The following is a 16,732-nucleotide window of genomic DNA, read 5'->3' as shown; positions in this document are numbered from 1 at the left end:
AGACAAAATTGTATCCTTGTAAAAGAGCTTAATTACTAAAATAACTCATAAAATGTGAGGGCTATATGAGTTATTTTTTGCCTAAAATACCCTTTTTGCTTTGTTAGGAAAAAAGAAAGCAAATTTACTCTCCCATAATCTTTTTTTAGAAAATTAAAATATTTTCAAAAGTATGTCGGACTAGTTGTGACAGATTTATTTTTGCATAACCGATTTATTTTTGTATGACAGACTTATTTTGGACGATAGATTTTTTAACTACAGTTATTACAGATTTATAATTGATGACAAATTTATTTTTCACCACAGACTTTTATAATATATGACAAATTTGATATAATGTCTGACAGATTTATTTTACACAGTTATTTCAGATTTATTTTTTTGATTAAAATTCTGTCATGTTAGGACATATTTTTCTGTAGAAAAATAATTACTAGATTGACCTCTATTGATAACACATTTGTTTTAAGTTACGACAGATTTTTAATTTAACTAAAAAACTGTCGTTTGATAATAGATTTATAATATTTTTTTTAAATTGCTAAAATGACCTATGTGAATATCATATGTTATAGCAGATTTGTTTATGTTATGACAGTTTTTTGTTTCCCTCCAAAATTCTGGTGTTTGATAACAGATTTATTAGATGTAAAATGTAAATACAGTGACAACAGATTTATTTTAAGTTATATTTTTCAGTAATATTGTTATTAATTATATTTTTTATAAATCATACTATGAATCATATTTTTAAACTCATATATTTAAAGCATATTTTATACATTTTCATTTTCCTAAATCATATTAAAAATTAACATCATATTCAAAATCATATTTTCATATATTATATTATATTTTCATAAATCTTATTTTAACATTTTTCTATACATTATTTTTTAGTTATAATTTCATACATTATAATTTTTATAAAACTTATTTAAACTATACAATCTTAAACTTCATATTTTTACATCATATCTTTATACATAATATTTTTATAAACAATTTTTGAATATTATATTTTAAATCATTTTTTATTTTTTATATATTATATTAAAAATAAACATCATATTTTTTAATCATTTTATATTTTTAATTAATCATATTTTAAATCAAAATATTAAACATTATAATTTTTAGGTTTTTCGTTTTTTTCAAAAAAAATAAAAAAAAAAACAAAATTTCTGGGTTTGATAGGGTGGAGTGTTAATCTAGCAATTAATTTCTGAGTCATTTTACATAAAAATTGTGTCATTCTAATTATTTGATAGGGTGGAGTGTTAATCTAGCAATTAATTGCTAGATTTATGTCAAAGTAACTCTATTTTAGAGATAAACTTTTTTTATTTATATTTTAGTCCCTTAAATTTAAATTTCTTTTGTTTAATAACTCTTTATGCTACGGACAACAACTGAACAACAAATGCAACTTACAAACACAAATGTTTTCAACAAACATGGATAGTATCATGGGCTTGTCAATGAGATATCTACGTAATGTAACTAATTTTCTAATAACTTTTTATTATAACGAGAATGAAATACACTTAATATACATAGTTTTATAAAATTAACTAAACAAACAAGTACAAAAGTAAAAGTAAGCAAAATAAGCAACACAAAAATAAAGTATATTTTGATTATTTATATGATGTAATATAAGTTTCTTAATTTAATGAATGTAAAAGTTTAGCAAACAAAAGAAATATGGAGTTGAATTGTAAAATTTATAAATAAAAGGTATTAATAATAAAATAGAAATAGAATATATTTTAGAATAATTCTTTTTAGAGTAAAAAATAGATTACTACATTGAAGAGAAACCCTACTCTATTAGAGTTACTTTACTTTATACTACAAGTGGTACCAGAACCGAACCGAGACAAGTGTGGAGTCGAGTGGACTCACACCGTCGAGGGTGACAGTCTTGGTGCACAACAAAGACTTTGCGATATGTTACTAAGTCAAATTGTGACATTCCGGTTTGCGCAGAGGTTTAAAAGAATTGATTTGGCCAGCTATGTCACCTAAGTGCAATTATATTTTTGGTCAAGGGTCCTGAGAGAACTCCAGAGTTAAGCGTTCTTGAGCTGAAATAGTTTCAGAATGGGTGACCTTCCAAGAAGTGATTGTCGGAACTGTGCGAGTGAGGACAAAACAAAAGGACAGATTAGGTGCTGATTTGTATGAACGGTAAACAAGTCTTTAAATTCTCCCAGGCGTAGCAAACTTGCGGTCGGATATGAGTGAGTCCATGGACCGAAAGTAGATGTGGGGCCTATGGATTGGGAGTAGACATTGGGACTACTAAGAGGTAACAATCGGGGGGTTAAAAGCGTTCCAGTATGAAATGTTAATCACACATTTTTCTGCAATGAACAATAAATATAAACCCGTTTTTAAAAACTTGAATCATAACACATGAATTTTTTAATGTATTTTTTTATTACTATTATATATGATTCGATGATTTAAAGCAATTAAAAATGAATAAAGAAGAATCATAATTTTAAAACTTAACAAAATTTACAAATCTTATTATATAAAGTTTGATGTCGAAGTTACTCATTAACAAGATCGTAACACATGTTAATTGTATCATTTGATATCGAAGTTACTCATTAACAAGATCGTAACAAATGTCAATTGTATCATTCAGATGTTGACACATGTCAATTGTATCATTCAGATGTTGACACATGTCAATTGTATCATTCAGATGTTGACACATGTCAATTCTAAATTTATTAAAATTAAAAAAATGTAAAATTGCAAAACTACCATAAAAAGGTTTTATATAAAAGTAAATAGAGAAAAGAGAACTTAATTTTATTAAAATCTTTTAAAGACGAAAAAACCTTTGTAAACTTCCAAATGTAAAACAAAACTAATAACAGTTTTAAAAATATTAAAAGGCAATTATAAGAAAATTATAAAATTTAAAATATCTTTAAAATTTTAAAAATATCATTTTAAAGAAATTATATATATACATATATCATAAAATTCGAAATTATAATATAACTTATTTATTTTAATTTTAAGTTGCTAAATTTACAAGAAAAAGGATTACTTTTTATATAAGATTAAAAAATGATTGTGAAAATATACAATTACTGTTTCTAAAAAAATGTAAATACTCACCTTTACATAAAGAAAAAGATGGTTGAAGTAAAAAAAAAATAGATCTTCTCATATTTTTTTCACTAATCAAATAATTTGTTCAAAAAGATTGCTATTATAATATATAAGATATGTGTTTATAATTTTAACGTATGTGTTTTTGTAACTGTAAAAATGTTAAAGTGAAAAGACATATAATAGGTTATTTAATGTGTTCATAAAGACAATTTATTGGTAGTAGTAAAGACTAAAGAGTATATTTTAACAGGTTATTTAATGTGTTCTACAACTATTTTTTTTTAACTAAAAGTGTATCTATTTGCTTTTTTTTTCAACCAAACAATAAATTAAAAGGAAATTCCTCGATTAGTTGTCTAAGATGGAGGGAAGAGGTTTACAAAAGAAACTTCAGAGCTAAGAGAACGCAAAGCATGCATTGGCAAGACAATCTGCCTTCGTATTTGACGCACGCGGGATCCAAGAGATATAGAATAGTGTGAAGGACTCCAGCGAGTTAAACTCATTGAGCATATTGGAGACGGAAGGCCAATCTTCAGGGACTGTACAATAGTGAGTAACTCAGCACAATCAGTCTCGAAATGTTGACAAACGATCCCTGCAGCACATATCCGCTCCATGATCCCCAACAACGCTTCTAACTTCGAATGTAGTGTGGAGGGTCTCCGTCTTAGACACTTGGCCCCCAACAACAAGGTTCGCTCTTCACCAACACAACACCACCAGCCCAATCTTGAATGCACATTGGTTGATTTCCAAGAATCATCAATCTGACAACCAGATGAAGAAACATAGACATCCGAAGACGGAGATGGAGCTGACATGACCACCGTAAAAGAGAGCGCCTCTTCCCACTTATCGTCCAAACCTGAGCAATTATATTATTCGCCTCGATCTCTAAACCTTCAAAAACTTTTTTTATTTATGGCCTTCCAGATTGCCCATAAAATCCATGGTAATTGAAGAAGTTGATCAGGAAACAAAATCCAAATTCAAGTATACCGACTCATATGGTTTACTCCTTCACACGAGCGAGGACATTTAAAGAAAACATGATTAATAGTCTCAATAGCAGAGTCGCACCTTTTACACCAAATATCACATTGGACAACTCCATTTATCAATTTATTTTTATAGATAGTTTTTACTTACTAAAAATATTTATTTTATATTTTTTGTTAAATTTTATTTTATTTTAAAAACTCTAAACTCGCACATCGGGCGGGTCCTAATCTAGTAATCTATAAAAGTAATTGTGAAACATTGTATGAATATTTTTAATTTAATAATTAATGTTAAAAAATTATATTGTATTTGGTTATATGGATAGTTTTATTTCTTTTGAACAAACAATTCTTTTGATACATAAACTTATAATTATGTCTCTATTTCATATATCCTCTTATTGTACTAACCTATTTTGCCTTATAAATAATCCCTTTTAAATAATGACATTCTTATAATTGAAGATTTTTTTTCAAATTATTTTTTAAAATATTAATATAGGTGTCTTTTTTTTGTCACCGATTAATATAGATGTCTAAACTTCTTTTATGTACACTTTCTCAATCGGTCTTTGGATATTTGTTGAACATTGAACCCTCAGAGCCGGCACTGCTTGGAGTTACGTTAAAAAGTAATTTGTCGTTTTTAGAAGATCAATCACATGGAGACTTGAACCCTGAAGTAAAACGTCTAGTAAGGTGTGATTCTCATTCTTCCACTATATAAGTCCTCAAAACTCAAAAGCATATACATATGTATCTCTTCTTCCTAAAGGTCCAGGAGTAGGAAAGTTTCTCGGCGCCATTTAAGAGTCAAAAGAGGTTAGTCGTTTTATTTTATTGTTGCTATAGATGATCTTATAGGGCAATATATAACAAAATCCAAATTCAAGTATCCCACATCGAGAGAATAGAGAATTGTAAGGCAATATAGTACATGAGTCTTTCTATTCATTGCTAATTAGTTTTAAATTAGAATTTATGTTTACTAATATAGTATGAGAACCCATGGTAAAATTCTCAGGATTGTGGGTTCACCTATGGATGTCTAGTCCCACATCACACTTAGAAACACAAACTGATATTAAAAATATATGAAGTTAGTTAGTATCAAATGTATATTAAGAAAGAAACTGTGTTACAGCGCATGACAAATTTTGAATTTAGTGATACATGTAATGCAATCAATATTTTTTTCATCTTGCAATTAATATTTATTTATAAAGGAAGTGTGGTATTGACTATTTTATGATAGTCGTCGTCTCGTTGAGGACTACTGGCCTTTGGTTTCATCATTTTAAAATAGGAATATGATTTTGTAAAGCTAGTCATTATTTTTCCCGAAATGTATCATAGACAAGTTCCGTGAAATTAAGGCTGCTATTGAAGATAATATAGAAACCGTAGTTGTTGCTCTAGGAGCCTTCTGAGTAGTTGTTGTAACATAATTTTATTATAATTCCGATTACTTAGGATTTAATTAAAAAATTACGATGACTCCAAAAGTCTGAAGCAGAGACTTAGTTATTTAGGTGTGAACTTCCCCCAAGAGCAGTCCTCAAAACTCATAGCATCTCTCTTCTTCCTAAACATCGGCTAGAGAAGAGTTTTTGGCACCATCAAGATCCAAAAGGTTAGTGCCATTTTTTTTTGTTTATTTGTTTTCTTTTCTTTTAATTCTTAACAAATTTCTTTGTTTAGGTGAACTACATCTCTATTTTTTCTCTCAAGCTTTTCAGTCATATAAAATGTTTCGATCCATGATATGGACCATTGCTACTTTTTGACTCTCTGCTATATAAAACTTTTTTTAATTTATTCAACCCAAAAAAAATCCTTTGTACAATGACTATAACCTTAGCTAAAAGTTCAGAATGTTTAAAGAGTAGAAAAAAAAATTGGTTGTGATTTCCTTGAGACTTGAAAGTCTGTTCCGGAAGACATGAGTGTAGATAGGAGGCGAACTATATAAATCTACAATAATGAAACTGTTAACATAGATTTTTAAATGAATCTTTTTTCATCTAACAACACACATCAAAATTTAATATTGTTCAATGTGAATTCCTATCACTGAAAACATATTTTATACCTATGTAATGTGTGAGCTAAAAAAAAAAGTGTGAGTAACAATATACACAAGATCAATGTATGTCACATATATAAAACTCGTCATCGCCAATTTTAAGATTTAATCAAATATGAAAGTCTAATATATATTAAAGTTCGTTGGTTCGAGTGACATTTGAAAGGGGACCATACAAAATGTCCTGGTTTCCCACCTGAAAAATACACGTCCCAATATTGCATTGTTTCGAAGTTTTTGGCGATTGTCCATGTTCAATTGTTTGTCACGAGTACGTATAGCCTTATTCTTTCATACTACTTAGAAACTATTAGGGGAGTCTCCTAATCAAGTTTTATTTTTTATATACTCATCGAGTTACATTCGCGATAATTTCTTAATCGTTCTTATAAGTGAGCTACCCAGCTTGTTTACCATTTGATCATTGCTCAAAAGATACGTAGTGAATGTTATGTAAAATATGTTTTTTGTTAACCTGTGTTGTGGTGTTTGTATTCAGATGGAGGAAATTGTTTTGGAACCAAAAGATGCAGTTAACTGGTCATATAGAGGCGAAGGAGCTATTAATTTGGTTCTCTCCTACACTGGATCCTCTCCCACTTTCGTTAGTCTTCTCTTTGAATATGTTTCTAGTTAATCCCAAAGATTATTATATGTTGCCTTAATGTTATCGTTTTTGGAATTAAGACGAAATATATAACATTGATTGCAATCTTGTTTTGTTTTTTTCTCTCTTATGGTATATATGTGAAGTTGGGAAAGGTGATGAGGATAAAGAAAAAACTAAAGAATGGGAATGAAAATGGAGGAGACACAAGTGGAAATGGTCTTACTAGTCTCGAAAATATTATTTGGGGAGGGATTAAGGATCTTGTATCTTGCCAAAAACAAGGATATGGTGGACTATTTGTTTGTCAAACATGTCATGAGACCTTTATTGGGTCACAAACATGTTAATGCTGGAGTATGTTGTTTCCCTTTTCATAATCATTCTAACAGTTACAAGAATCTGGAAGTTGAATTTGGGATGTTTTAAAGGGTTTTGAGATTTGATGATTTGGGAATGTTGCAGATTCGTCGTCTTGTAGCAACAGAGTTTCTTGAGTCTATTGAGAAAATGGTGAGATCTCAGCATATTTCTCGGCGAGATAATGCATCTAGTGTGGATACTAACCGCACTTCCGTGCTTATCTTGGATGATTTGACACATTTCTCCCACGGTAAATCAATTTTGTGTAATCAACTATTAATGATGCTGTTTCTTTTCATTGTTTTACTTGAATGCAAATATAAGTTGATGTGAGCTTGTATGTTGTTTTTTTGGTTTATAAGATACATGTCGCCCGAGTTAATGATCTCCTATGCTTTCAGGTCATGTTGAGGATCATGTACCGTGTTTAACTGTTGAAATAAAGGTGTTCATTATCATTAATTATCCTGTCTTTAATTTCTTACATTTTGGCTAGCTATATACTTTATTGCTTTTTTTTTGACTGATATGTATTCACTCTGATGAAATAGCCCAAATGTGGATTTCTTCCATCTTCAAGTTTCATATCGGAAGAAAATCTTATTAAGAAGAGTATACCTCTCTTCGAAATGTACCAAGTTCGGAAGCTTAAGGAAAACGAGGTACTCTTTCTTCTACATCCCATATTAAATCCACACTCCAAATCTGAAGCTAACACATTAGAGCCATGTCACAGATATTAGAAATCAGTGAATATGATACCTTAGATCTTTTCTCTGGATCCAAAGATAGAATACACAAGGCAGTAAAAGCACTCTACGCGACTCCTCAGACCAATTTCCGTGTGTTCTTGAACGGTTCTCTGGTTTTTGGAGGCTTCCGTGGTAGCAAATGCATAACAACCTCGAAGGATGAATTAGCTTTCGAGCATATACTCAAAGGTATCATCAAAACCAAAGATGACAGCGTACGTGCAAATAGTTTCATAGAGCTTGTTGCTGAAACTATTTACGCATCTAGAGCTCTAGATCAGCTTCTAGACGTTCAAAAGCTTGACAAATATAACATCGAGGCAGTGATTCACGCGTACTATGACTTAATTGACCAGCCATGAAAAGCATGCCAAGAGTTGGAAAAGAGTAAATTGTCAAATCAATTTGGTGCCATGCATGCAATGCCACAAGATGAAAAACTAAATATTTTGAAGAATTATCTAATATCTTCTACTGCAACGGATTGTAGTGTAATGGTAAGTATTAGATCAACAGAGACTGGTCTTTCAAGTTCCTCTTCCCACGGTAATGTTCATCTTGAATCAACAAAGCAAGATTTTGAGTACAAGGTACATGTTTTATTTTTAAATTACTTTCCCGAAACTAAATCTTCTCTTTTGTTGAATTGTTTCTCTCACAATGCAACTGAGGACGGTCTACGTCGTGGGCAGGTACACTTCATTGATCTTGACATGAGACCTTTGAATAGGATGGAATCCTATTATGAATCGGACAAGAAGATTATGAAATCATACCTGGAGATGCTGAAGACAAAAGGAGATCAACCTCGAGGCTTCTAGAATTACAAGCTGAGAAGCAAATTTCATATCGTATAGAGGATGCTTCCAAATAAGTATTTTATGTTTCACTTAAAGTAACAGTTTAATTTCCTACTTTTTTCACTTGTATCAATTCATAAGACTCTCTTTACTTGATCTATGGTTGCAAAAAATCTCATACTTGCTCAAAAAGTCTCATACTTGCCTCAAAAAGACTCATACTTCACCAGGATTCAGTTGGTTTCATCAATCTGTGTAAGGTTGCTTTGCATTAGTTAAATGTGTTTTTTATCTTAAAGAACCATGGCGTATCTAGAACCATGAAAGGCACGAGAGATATTGTAGTAATGTAATTTAATACATAACATACCCAAATTAAAAATCATTCATAAGGTCAGGCATGTGTCAAAGGTAAACAATAAAATATCATAACGAAGGAGTGAGGGAGCTCTAGACCTAATGTATAGAGCAATTCATTCATTAAGTTTCTTGAAGATAATATTAATAGAATTGAAAAGCAATTTACTGTGGTATACCCACGATAAGTCGATAACAAAACGGAGTTGTATCACTCTGCTGAATATGGCAAAGAGCATGCTGATAGATAAGGAAATACAATATGCTTATTTTGATGATACAATCTAAAGGTAAGAGTAAAGGTTAGAGGAATTATTCAAAGTTCAAACCTATGGAAAAGATTATGTAGAAACCTTTGGTTATAACACTTGCTGCACAAAACAACAATTGGAACTTAATAGATGTTAAGTCAGCATTTTAAAATGGCGAAATCACATAAGAAATGTATGTGAAGCAACCACCTGAATTTGAGATAGAGTGAGAATGTGATCAAAGAAATTGACTCTTAGTGATCATGTCAGTGGTGGATAGAGAAATAATTTTATCCTAACAACAATAAAACCAAAAATCATGTTTTAAAACACGTAATAAAAATAAGAACAAAAAAGTGATAGTGTTGTACTTGAATATAAAGTGAGAAACTTTGAGAAAACTTGATTCTTTATTATAAACTTAGGTTATCTTATACATTGGCAATACAATGTGCTGACAGCTATGGAGACTAGTCATCATCCTTATCTCGTAAGACACTAAATTTGTTAGGGAGCAGAGGAGGTGTTGCAGGTATAGTCAACCTAGTCTTCACTTGAGAGTGTTGACTAGGCTTCAAGGAACTGCAATTTTTTAAATTTGAAGATAGAAGAAGATTAGAGATGAAGCTTGCTGTGAAGAAGGCTTCTACCCAGTGATGAAGAGGAGTATTACTATGAAACATCATAGATAGACAAAGCTCTACTATATGTCTGTGTTTTCTCTCAGCAATCCCATTTTGTTGAGGAGTGTAAGAACATGAAATTCTATGAATAATTCCATGAGCAGACAGATGTTGTTTAAAGAGATTGCTTGTAAATTCTCCACCTCCATCACTATAAAACACCTTGATCTTAGTCTTGAATTGATTCTCAACCATTGTTTGAAACACTTTGAAGATAGGAATAAACTCAGATTTTGTTCTCATAGGATAGAACCAAGTGAATCTTGAGAAATCATCCACAAAAACAACATAGTATTTAAACAACAACTCCTTTTTCAATTTCTTTAGCTCCACTTAGCTTTCCTCTTGATGATTTCATCATCCTTCCGCCATACTTGGATCAATAGAAACTTTACTAGTCTCCAATGCTACTCACATCTGATCCTCCCTTGGTTGACTTCGCAAATCAACTCCTTTTTAATTCTTTTCCTCTCAAGGCTTGGGTTACACCTTGCACTCTTTAATCGCCATTTAGGATACGATGCTCTCTCCTTTGCCCTTGCTTAGCTTAGAGAAATATTACTTTTCTCTGCCTTGGTTTAGCATAGAAATGCTTTCTTCGCCATCCATTATCATCTTGCGTTCTCTTTGTCTAATCATAGACAACTTCGCCTTTTTCTCTTATTATCTCCTTGCACCCTCTTATGCATTTAGCTCTTGGAACATGCATTACTTCTGAACTTCCACGCCAGCTCTTAACTCTTCTTGATTTACTTTGCCAATTTCTATTGGTTTGTAAATCTCTTTTGCTCCTCCCATTTCTTAGGATTTGCTTTAACTCTTCCAGGTTCTCAACTGACTCTTCTTCGATCAAAACCCCTCAGATTTCCTTGATCTTCTTCTCTTTATCTGATCAAGCTTCGTGGTGTCTTACGTGAATCCGCATCGATCGAGCATTAATGATGCAGGTTAATTATATGAAAATAATCAACAATGCCACCTATAAAGCTTCAAGCAAATCAAGCAAGTAATTAAACAAGCAACGATTAGCATAAACAAGCACACAACAAACAACAAAACAACAAAACGGCTAAAGAACTCCAAAGGTACTTTCACAAACAAGGAAAAGATACGAGTTCTACACCACACATAGCCGCTAACTTGAAAGGGTTCGAATCCTAGGCAACACAACAAAGGTTAGCCCTAAAGGACTACAAAAAGATAAACTATCTGACACTTACACAACACCCAAAAGAAAGCTTCCCTTTTCTTAATCCCACACTTCACTGGTTCCTAAGCCTGGTACACACTTCACAGGTGCACACACACAACCTAGGCGGTTCATCAGGCAACGGTTCAGCAGGAGACTCGGTTGCGGTAGAGGCGGCAGACGATGAGGTTCTAGCTGGGTTGGTCGAACTCCCTTCGACACGGTCAACTTGCTCCAACGGGTTCTCCCCCGTTCCCACATCTTGACTGGATGGGTACAAATTTTCTTGCACAACCTGATATGGACAGCTATCTGGCAAATGTCCACTTTCTCCACACACGGTACATCTACTTGGCTCTGAGAACATCGAACGGTCTGGTCCAGTCCTCCAGCAATGATTGTTCAAGTGTCCCGGCTCTCCACAAGCCTCACACCTCCTCCAATATCTCATGCGGTCAGGGTTCGGACAACGATAGGAAAAGTGCCCTCGCATACCGCACCAATCACACTCAGCATTCTCCGGTGCTGTCATACGCCTCAACTCCGTCCTCCAACAATTACGGGTCCAATGCCCAACTCCTTCGCGCAGCTCACAGTACGGTTGGTTCCGCATATGAACTTGGTTTGGGTACGTCACTCTCTTCCGGGCAGTGGCTCTTACTCTCAGCCGGCCTCTCGATTGAAAGGTCACTGGCCGTGCGTCTAGCTGCTCCCTCAAATGAAAGTCTCGATAAGACATCCTTTGCCTCTTTGCACTTGAGCTACTCTCTCCCGTTTCAAATCCGTTTTGTTCCCAGTTCAACCTCCTTAACTCCGCCGTCCTGGCGATCCTTCTCAAATCTGAGTCTATAGGTTCCTCCTCTGGTTCCGGCAACACCATCCTCAAAGGTATGGCACGAATGGGACTGTTGCGCCTCGACACAATCTGATTCGGCTCCGCCATGTCTGGTACAACTTGGTCTTGTATAACATGACTTGAACTGGCTCTCGGCCTCACGTCCTCTCTAGACTCCGCGTCTACATCGACTCCTCGATCTTGACCTCTCGGTATCGGGTCTTGGTCACTCCTTGATTCCACTACAAAAGTCGGAATCCCCTCATCATCACTTGATAAGATATCGATCACCTCCACAACTCTTTCTTGTCTTGCCCTTGGTTCCTCGGGCCTATGATCACCTTGGTCTGGTCTCTCCTCTTCCTTAACCTCTGGTACGATTAGTTCATCATCTCCCTCGTCTACTTTCTCCGGCGAGTGCAACTCGTCCAACATCAGTAGAATCCTGGCAATGGTCTCCGGTCTCTCCTCCACCGGTCGCTCAGTACTGGTATTCCCCATCTCGGGTGTTACCCCACTCCTTCTGGCAGCATCTCCATCTTCGGGCGTATACACGTCCGTCAAGAAATCTAGGATCCTCCCGACTGTATCCGGGTACTCCCTCATGTGATCCTCCGGGTTCGCGTTGTCATCTCGATCCTCCACCAGATCCAACAACAAGCTTTGTAATTTATTGGCAATCTCCACCTCTACCTCTCCATAATCTCCGTGTAACCTCAAAATCTCATCGATATACTTCTCTGACAAAATTGGTGCTTGGTCTGTACTCTTCACAGAAACCAAATGGGCGACTTTGGTTAAACGATCAACCACTACCCAAACTGCATCATTAACTTCCCTTCCTGGTTGGTAAACCATTAATGAAATCCATTGAAATGGAATCCCACTTCCACGTCGGTATGGGCAAGTTGCGAAGCAAACCTCCCGGCACTTGATGCTCCACCTTAATTCTCTGGCATGAGTCACATTGGCTACCCACTTTGCTACTGCTCTCTTCAGTCTAGACCAATGATAGTATCTTCAAACATCCTTGTACATCTTGGTGCTCCCTAGATGGATACTAAAAGCTGAACTATGAGCTGCCCTCAATATCTCTTCTCGCAAACCACTTCGATCAGGTACCGTTATTCTCCCGTTAAGGAGTAACGTACCATCATCTGCTAGGTGATACCCACTAGCTTTTGGTCCTTCTGAACTCCTTAACTCCTCAATGATCTTATTCAAATTTTCGTCTTTGGGTTGCTCTTCCCGAATTCGATATAGTAGGCTCGCTTGAGTTACGGCTTGTAAACCCAACGGCTCACTAGACTCTCCTTCCAAGGCTAACAGCCTTACCTTTTTCAGTTCATCGGCTAGCAACTCCACCTCTTTTTCAGCACCAACTTGTGCTTTCCTTCGGCTTAATGCATCTGCTACCACATTAGCTTTGCCCGGGTGGTACTGGATCTTCAAATCGTAGTCGGCGATGAATTCCATCCACCTCCTCTGGCGCAAATTGAGGTCTGGCTGCGTGAACAAATATTTAAGACTTTGATGGTCTGTAAATACCTGAACAGCCTCTCCATACAAGTAAGATCTCCATATCCTCAATGCAAACACCACGACTGCCATTTCTAGGTCATGTGTGGGGTAATTCTCTTCGTGTTTCCTTAACTGTCGTGATGCATAGGCAATCACCCTATCTCCTTGTATCAAAACACATCCAACACCTACTCTTGATGCGTCCGTGAACACAGAATATGGTTGGTTTGGCTCTGGTAGGGCTAACACTGGCGCTGTTGTCAATGCTCCCTTCAGCTTCCTAAAAGCCTCGTCCACTTCTTCACTCCATATAAAGGGTACTCCCTTACCCTTGAGTCGTGTCAAGGGTTTTGCAATCGATGAAAATCCCTTCACGAACTTCTGATAGTAGCCAGCAAGGCCTAAGAAACTCCTAACTTCTAACACAGAAGTTGGCCTTGGCCAATCTTGAATGGCGGCTATCTTTTCTGGATCAGCGGACACTCCTTTCTCCGAAACTCGGTGTCCTAAGAAACCGATTTCTCTTTGCCAGAACTTACACTTGCTAAACTTGGCGAACAGTTTCACCTCTCTTAATCTTTCCAACACCTTTCTCAAATGCTCCGCGTGCTCCTCTGCACTTCGGGAGTATATCAGGATGTCATCGATGAATATTATCACGAATTGATCCAGATAGTCATGAAAGACTTCATTCATCAACCGCATAAATGCTGCTGGTGCATTGGTAAGCCCAAACGGCATTACAACAAACTCATACTGGCCGTATCTTGTTTGAAAAGTGGTCTTCTTCACATCCTGATCCGCAATCGAGATTTTATGATAGCCAGAGGCTAAATCAATCTTCGAAAATCAACTTGCTCCTCTAAGTTGATCTAACAGCTTATCAATCCGTGGCAACGGATACTTATCCTTGATGGTAATGTTATTGATTCCTCGGTAATCAATACACAAGCGCATGCTTCCATCTTTCTTCTTGACAAACAGTACTGGGGCTCCCCATGGCGACGAACTTGGTCGGATAAAACCTTTCTCTAACAAGTCCTCTAACTGAGTTTTGAGTTCAGCTAACTCTGCTGGTGCCATGCGGTAAGGTGCCTTAGCAATTGGGGTTGCTCCCGGCTCCAAATTTATGGTGAAAGGATGGTCCCTTGGCGGTGGCAATCCTTCCAACGGGCTGAACACGTCCTCGTAGTTCCTAACTACGGCAATGTCCTTAACCTCCACACCTTCCTTGTCATCTCCTCCCATTGCGGTTAGAGTGACTAAGTACACATTCTCCTCTTCGAACGATCTTCCAACTCGCAAAGCTGACGCAAAAAATGCCGCTTTACTCGGACTAATCCCATTGAAAACTAGAGGTGCCCTCCCTCCGTTTTCAAACAAAACTCTGCTCTTACTGCAGTCTATATGGGCTTGGTGTTCCGATAACCAATCCATTCCCAAAATAACATCAAACCTCTCCAATGGCATCACTAACGGATTTACTGGTAGGTTGATCTCTTGCAAGACTATCGACACTTCTCTGAACCATCTTCTTGCCTTCAGCGGTGGTTGATTACCAGCCGTGTAGACATTGATGTTCACTTCCTCCTCCTCACACAAGTCTCCAAACTTGTCAGCTACTTCAGGAGTCACAAAACTATGGGACGCTCCCGAATCGAATAGTACATGTGTTGGGTTACCACCAACTAGTAATGTTCCTAAATGCAAAGCAAAAATAACACAATGCAATGCAATAACTAACCAAACAAACATGCAATCAACCAATCAATCACAAGGAGTTAGAACCCAGTCAAACCTGTTATAGGGCCCTTCGCGGCCTGCAGAGGTTTGGGTGGCTCTAATCCTAAGGCAAAAACATTCGCCTGGGTTGCTTGCTTCTTCGCTGGGGGTTCCTTCACTTGCTGCACTTGCCGGGCACGGTTCACAGTTTGGGCGTTCGGTTTGGCCGGCTTCGATGGACATGCATTCGCATAGTGTCCCAACTCGCCACAGTAGAAACATGTGACAGTGGACAATTCGACACCCTTCGTTTCCTCCACAGTTGGACAAGCTCGAGCAAAATGTCCAAGCTGTCCGCACACATAGCATCCCCTAGGATCCATGTTGCTTGCTACACGACCTCCCTGGTTGGCACTCATCTTGCCCTTACCACGGCCTGCAGCCCAATTCCGTCCTGAACCAAGTTTTGCTTTCTGCGGAAACACAGTTTTGTTCTGCTATACTGGCTCCTCCTTTTTCTCTTGGGTTACTACCCCTTTCTCCATCTCAATGGCCTCCTCAACACTGACGGCCCTCTCCTCTACTTCTGCAATGCTTTTGTACGTCACTCCGTGCAGTCTTGCCTTTATGTTCGGCCTGAGTCCATTAAAGAATCTCCGGGCCATGGCTAATTCATCATCATTTCCTTGGTACAAGTACCTTCGAAGCCTTGTGAAAATTCTTCCATAGGCTCGAACACTCTTAGGACCTTGCTCCAATCGTAGGAACTGATTCTCCAATCTGTCACGCGACTCCGGTGGAAAATACTTTTGTCCAAACTCCCTTTTAAATGTCTCCCATGAGATAGACTGGTACCGATAACGTGGAACTACACTATCCCACCATGCACGAGCATCTTCCTCCAAGAAATTAACTGCAATAGGCCTCCTAAACTCCTCTGGACACCTTGATAGTTCGAAGTTTGTTTCTAACTCCTTCAACCATGCGTCTGCTAACACCGTGTTTGGATCTCCTTTAAATTTTCGGAAACCTAAGTTTCTCATCATCATCACCAACCACAAGAAATGATCTGATGGATCTTCTACTGGATGATTGGTTTGACTCTGCTGCTGCTGCTGAATCATATGGCTCAAAAGTTCCTGAACCATTTTTAGCGTCTGTTGGGTCTCCGATACATTCGCTGTACTTTGGACTCCCTCACGCACTTGATCTTCTCCCGAGACATTCTGGTTTGGATTGGTAGCGTGCTGACCAACCGGCGAAAAACCAGGCGGGTACACATCCTCCGGTATATTGTGCCAAGTCGAACTTGATGGCGTATACCCTGGCACCTCGACAGGTATCTCCCATTCAGGCATATACATGTTTGGCTCAAACATGCCTGGAAACGATTCCTCCCCTTGGGCATCCTCAAACAA

General features: G+C 36.6%; 1 pseudogene across 1 annotated transcript; it reads left to right on the top strand.

Annotated features, from left to right (window-relative positions):
• The first annotated feature begins 4,927 nt into the window (after positions 1–4,927).
• On the top strand, positions 4,928–8,948 carry LOC104750180 (inositol-pentakisphosphate 2-kinase-like; annotated as a pseudogene). Its single transcript, XR_015583815.1, has 8 exons — positions 4,928–5,781; positions 6,734–6,838; positions 6,988–7,198; positions 7,307–7,454; positions 7,606–7,649; positions 7,756–7,866; positions 7,941–8,546; positions 8,649–8,948. The product of XR_015583815.1 is annotated as an inositol-pentakisphosphate 2-kinase-like (transcript).
• Positions 8,949–16,732: the final 7,784 nt, after the last annotated feature.

This window comes from Camelina sativa, chromosome 16, assembly GCF_030686135.1.
Source record: "Camelina sativa cultivar CO46 ecotype springtype chromosome 16, ASM3068613v1".
NCBI lineage: Eukaryota > Viridiplantae > Streptophyta > Magnoliopsida > Brassicales > Brassicaceae > Camelina > Camelina sativa.
The sequence above is the reverse complement of the archived record's forward strand: the minus strand, read 5'-3'. Positions and strand labels throughout refer to the sequence as shown.